The following is a 5,850-nucleotide window of genomic DNA, read 5'->3' on the forward strand; positions in this document are numbered from 1 at the left end:
GTCATGGACCCCACTCCAAACTAGCAATGCCCTAACCACTACAACTCAACCTAGCTAGTTAGGTGGTCTCTCTTCTAGTAGTAGGTCATGATGTTGTCCTAATCCACAATGTTTCAATTATAGAGGGAATGTGCCAAAAAGGTCTTGTAAAAGACGATAATGTGACTCTATGTGTAATTTTGTAATTAAAATTTACGATGTTGCTGCAATTTATGCTCAGTGAGAGTTGAGGTCTCATACTAGAGCTTAAAGTATGCTCTAGGGTACATTATTTGTTGTGACTAGGCCATAATCTCAAGAATGTGAAGGCAATTGCTTATACAAAGACACCCTTTTAGGGTGAAAGCATGTTAACCTGTCATGCTTTTTCATGTCCCGGAAAATGCTAACTAGCACAATTTTGACATATGCTAACTAGTACAATAACTTGAGCTACATCTCCAAGATCTATGACATATGATATATCAATAGAAAGCACTTGAAACAAGGAATCCAAATGTACAACCTCCGAAAAATTTTGATATTATTTGTAAAAAATTTACCGGACGCCCAACTTTTTGAAGATGCGCTAACTTGAAACTGCTAACTAGCACAAAAAGCGCGACAGGTTAACATGCTTTCACCTTTTAAGCTTTCTCTTGTGGAAGTGTGATATCTATGTAATCCTTTTGGAGATTGTAATTCTTTTTGATGGGTTACCTACTTTTTTTTTAGAAGTATTTTTTTCCACTTTATCATCTTCATTGTATGTCAATAGCATGGAAACAAGCTTTTATTTGTAGCTTTTATGGTTTGGATGGTTTCATGTAGTTTTTTATAGATGATTTGTTTTGTTGTGGAGTTTACAATTTTTTTACATGCAAAAATTATCAATTTCTCAGCTTTTGTCAATAGTCCTTTGTTGACCTTGATGGTCTTGTAGGTTGCTTACAATATGTGCACAATGTTTCATCTACTCGGTATACAAGTCACTTTTATTGTCTGAGAATGATTTTCATGGATACACATGCATTACAATTCAGTTAATGATTCAGTAGCACAATTTGGCAATGTGAACTATAGTTTTCTGCAAAGGCATACTACCAATTTACAACACCAAGCACACTCATTCCAATGACCTAGGATGCTAAGTGGTCTAGTGGCAGACATTTATAGAAGGGCTACAAGGCTTACCCTAGTGTAACACCGATCGGGCCATGAGAAAGAAACATAGTAGTTCGACCTCCAAGTTGGCTACAACTAGATGTCACTAGTGAGTCAAGTCGGTACTTAAGGTGCTTGGCAACACACCTGCCATGGGGACACACTCCCAAGGTAGCAGACCTAGAAAGGTGACATCCAACTTACAAGGAATCTCAGATTGGAGGTCTTTGCAATTGCCATAAACAAGTCCCTTGGCAACTTGTACTCAAGGATGTTGCAAGTTGGTACCTACCACCTTATCTCCACCCTCATCAATCATGGGGATATCTCCTGCCAAAAGGTGAGGGAGTGACTATCACATTGGAGATATCAAACTCATCATCTCAGATGCATAAGGAAAGCACATAATCTTTGGGTGTATACAAGCACTCCCTCTTGGAGGTCACATGGACATACTTGACTCACACCTCACGTAATTATACTTGTAGTCACACCTCATGCAAACATTCTTGCACCTCACCCTTCATGCATTGTTGGCACTACCTCCACCTTGCACATTGCGTGCATTACCTTCACTTGCATCAAACACACAATATCTCCACTCAGCATATGGTGCAGACATTGGCACCATCTCCAATGGCACATAGTGTAGACATTGGAACTACTTGTGACTTGCACTTCGCACACCATTGGCACTACCTCGGCCTCCACAGAGTGCACACTTGGCACAACCCCATATAGCCCTCACATCTTGTGCATTGTTGGCAGTGCCTCTTCTAGCACCCTTTGCACAGTGCACATACCTTCTTACCTAGACACCATCTTGATACCCATGTATCACCATGCATACTAGTAGTCGCCTTGTAGGTGACAGTGGACATGTCGAGGTCTAGAGCTTCGAGTTGACACCTACTCTCACTTGTAGTTTGTTTTATGATAGTGACTAGTTATAATTGGTGGGATATATTGTGTCTTGTGTTCTCCATTCTTTCTTTTGTGGCTACTATGTTGAGTGAGTGAGAGATAGTGTATCTTGTACTTGGGCACCCTACCGTCTTTGAGAGCACTTTGCACTAGTTTTTCTTTTCCTACTACATCCATGATTTTAAAGCAAAAATAATTCATATCACATTATCTATGGATGTAGTTGAAGCATGTCATGTCATTAAGTAGACAATGAATTTACATTGGAGCATATTCTTGATCCTTGGAAAAAAAATTGAGTAATTTTGTAGGAATTTATGTGCCTAAGATGTCTTCTGTGTATTTTTTTGACCCATGCTTGGGACATTGTGGTGGGTATGAGGGTAAGCCACATCCTAATGGGCTATCATATGCAAATCTACTCGTAGCACCATGGAAAAGATCCCTAAAGTCATGGAAACCCTTATTGGGTAGCACATTCTAGAAGGACTAGAATGCCTATATAAGAGTAGCCTAGCATCACTTGAACACATCTCATATCACACATCTCTCTTCACATAGAGCTCTCAATCAAGATCCATTGTAATCTCTTTTCATTAATCAAGAATGCGCTTAATTATCTTTGAATTATGAACGGTTCTTATGTCTTCCCCCCATAATCCCCACAACTTGTATTAGAGCCATTAGATTTAGGTTAATCTATAATCTCCAACATTAGATCTAGGGAACATAGGCTTAATGGGCTCTCTCCTTTATAACTTTTGGCATAGTGGGGGCTCTCAATATAGAATTATATGTGCAAAGTATGTGCATCTTGTACATACTTGAGTCTATGAGTGATATCCGTGATCAATCGTAGACGCCCATTGCATACCATAGTTATCAAGAACATGCTCAATAAACAATTATCAACTGCGTACCTCATTGTGTACACCTGATGACGGGTCTTGTCGTCGTAATAATCAAATGCGTTGCAATCAAGAAATGCTTTGCCAGATATCGTTGCTCATTGCAATAGCTGCTCTACTGGTTGTTGCCAAGGGCCTTGCCCGATTCGCCAACAAATTGAAGCTTGTGAACACTTTGATGCTCTAATTGGGTGACACAAACCATGTCCAAGAGTATCGTCGATCGCAGCCTTGCTCTTTTGTCCCAATGATAAACATTCTGCGACCTGCTGCATGCCAAGCTTCTCGTAGCAAGATTCTTTGGAGCCATGGTCCTACCAGGTTGACTCAATGCCGACATGCAACTTTCCTTGTACAAAGTTGGTTGTGCAGAAGTTCTTCACTTGTATGTCAATTACGGCATCCCAAAAACCGTCAGAAATGAAGCCAAAATTTTGCAAAATTGTAGTCGCACATGGCGCACCAGGCGATCGAGACCCCTTTCGACAGAGAGCTCGCACTCAGTTGCTCCCCGGCAGCTGCGACTGTGTCGAACCGTGATGGTCTTGATCTTGCGCACCTATCAAGCCACAACGCACTGTGTTTTGAGCTAGTCGACACCCCGTCTCTTCTCGCCTCAAGAGGCCCTACACACGGGGTTTTCCTGGTTGGCTTTTATTTGTGCTAATCGGCCATGCCTACGCAGTTCTGTTGTGCCTTCTTCTTCTCCCCATGCAAGACATGCAAAAGCCCCCCAAACATGAGGACCACGCCCCTCCATAACTCACGAGAGAGAGAGAGGTTGCCTTGTTCTTTGATCGAGAGAGAGAGACAGAGAGAGAGAGGTAGACAAGAGACACAAGACCTCACAATCGATCTCCTTCCCTCTCCTTCATGGATCCTCCTCCCTGAGCTCTGATACCAGTGAAAGGACAAGGGAACTGGAACATGCTCATCACCACCCAACCATGCCCTATAGAGGCCCTTGCCCTTCTTAATATAGGGATCCCCTTGACTGCATGTCTGTTGTCGAGAAATTTGCGGTCTTGCCAGGAAAGCACCGGGCTTATGGCTGTGAGAGTTTGTGAGAGAACTCAACAAAAACTATATGAAGGAGTTAAACCATAGATGCCATGAAGACTAGGGTTTGGAAAGAAGTGCAATCAAAGAAGACTCACTCTTTCTCTCTTGCACTCACACACACAAAGAAAGAACGCAAAAGAGAATGTCAAAACAATACGAAGATGAAAACATCAAGGCTATGGTCTTATCGTATCATGGGTAATATGAAAGGGTTAATGGAATTCAATCTTGGCTGACCAAATAGGCTACGAATTGTTCTTTGGAATTGTAGTTTTGTGCTTACCATAATATATATATTTTGTCTAGTGATTGGGATTAATTGTGTGTACAAATCCTCTTGGTTCATAGCAAGATAACTACGCTTACATCAAAAGAAAAATTATAGTCTATGAGAGGTAGTATGATGGGATCCGGTGATAGAAGTATTTCATTGAGCCTTTCAGGGCCAAAGAGAAACACTATACGTTGTTGAAAGTGTATTTTACGGCTAATCCATACGTTAATTCTAATAGATCGTACAAAGTGAAAGCGATAGAAATGATCATCATGTGGGTTATTCATCTAGGATAGTATGTGAGAAATGTAGATATGAGAGAAGTGAAGAGATGAGAAGTTTCCCTCCCAAGCCCTATTCTTACCCGTAGGCAATAAGGATACTGCGGGGAGAGATGTACCTGTAGCAAGAGAACCTAGAATTTGTAGAGAGGATAAATTACTAAGAGTGAGAGAGATAGGTTTGGTTAAGGAGATGAGATTAGATACATATATATATTTTTTGGATTAGAGATGAAAATGAAAACAACAAGAAATCAAGAAAACATCAATGTAGAACACATCTTACTTGACAAACCCTTCGGCACCATTATTGATGGAGAGAGAAGAAGAGGGGAGAATTCAAATTTGATTGATACGCCAAGTCCATGTCCTTCTTTGATTAGAGTTGATCTTCCAAGGATAGCATACAAGAATGGCTAGTCTTCCTCTAGGAGAAAGTGTAGGCTTGGGCTTATGTTAATGGGGCTAAGTACAATTAGGCATTACTACTCACTCCCTCAAGAATTCCTCTCATCAATGGCTTGAATGCTTGAGTTCCTTCCAAGGAAGAAGAGGTCCCCTTTTATAGGTGAAGGGAACCCCCAAGGGTTTACACAAGAAGAGAGGAGCCAGTGTGAACAGGAATTGGAAAAGTTGGAAATGAGCTGCCCCTGCATGATGTGGGCAGACTGGGGTCCAGTATTTTGATCATATCTCCTCAACCGTTCCTCCAAATAAAAAAATAAAAATATGGTCAAAAACTTCAGCTCATTAGCTACGATTTTTATTTTAAAATCGTTTTCCAATTCGGATTGGAACCTTGTGTAAAAAATTTATCAAAATAGGGTCCATTTATGGCAGCAAAAGTCTTCATGTGGTCTCCTTAGCCTAGACTTTCATTTAATTCCAAAGGACACCTCATGCCATATGAAAGCATGACATTGCTCCTTGACAAAGTTTTGTAATCATGCTTGCAATAATGCATTAAAATAAGTGTATCTTTGAAATCATGCCACCTAGTGTCCCACTAGGATTTGATTCTCTCCTAGTAGCTATTTAAAAACAAATATAAGAAAAGTATAAAAAATACATAGAATATATATATATTGGAGTTTACCCTAGATATAGGATCTAGCTAGGGTGTGAGATAATAATGAAATAGTAGAAATAAAGAATCAATGCTTTTTGCCCCAAGTTAAAGAGGCGGAGCTATTGATGCTTTTCCCATAGTATTTTCTGATTCTAAAGTAAGAATAGGTTACCCTTGAGAAAAATAATA

This window comes from Adiantum capillus-veneris, chromosome 1 (genome assembly GCF_014529385.1).
Source record: "Adiantum capillus-veneris isolate H3 chromosome 1, ASM1452938v2, whole genome shotgun sequence".
NCBI classification, from domain to species: domain Eukaryota; kingdom Viridiplantae; phylum Streptophyta; class Polypodiopsida; order Polypodiales; family Pteridaceae; genus Adiantum; species Adiantum capillus-veneris.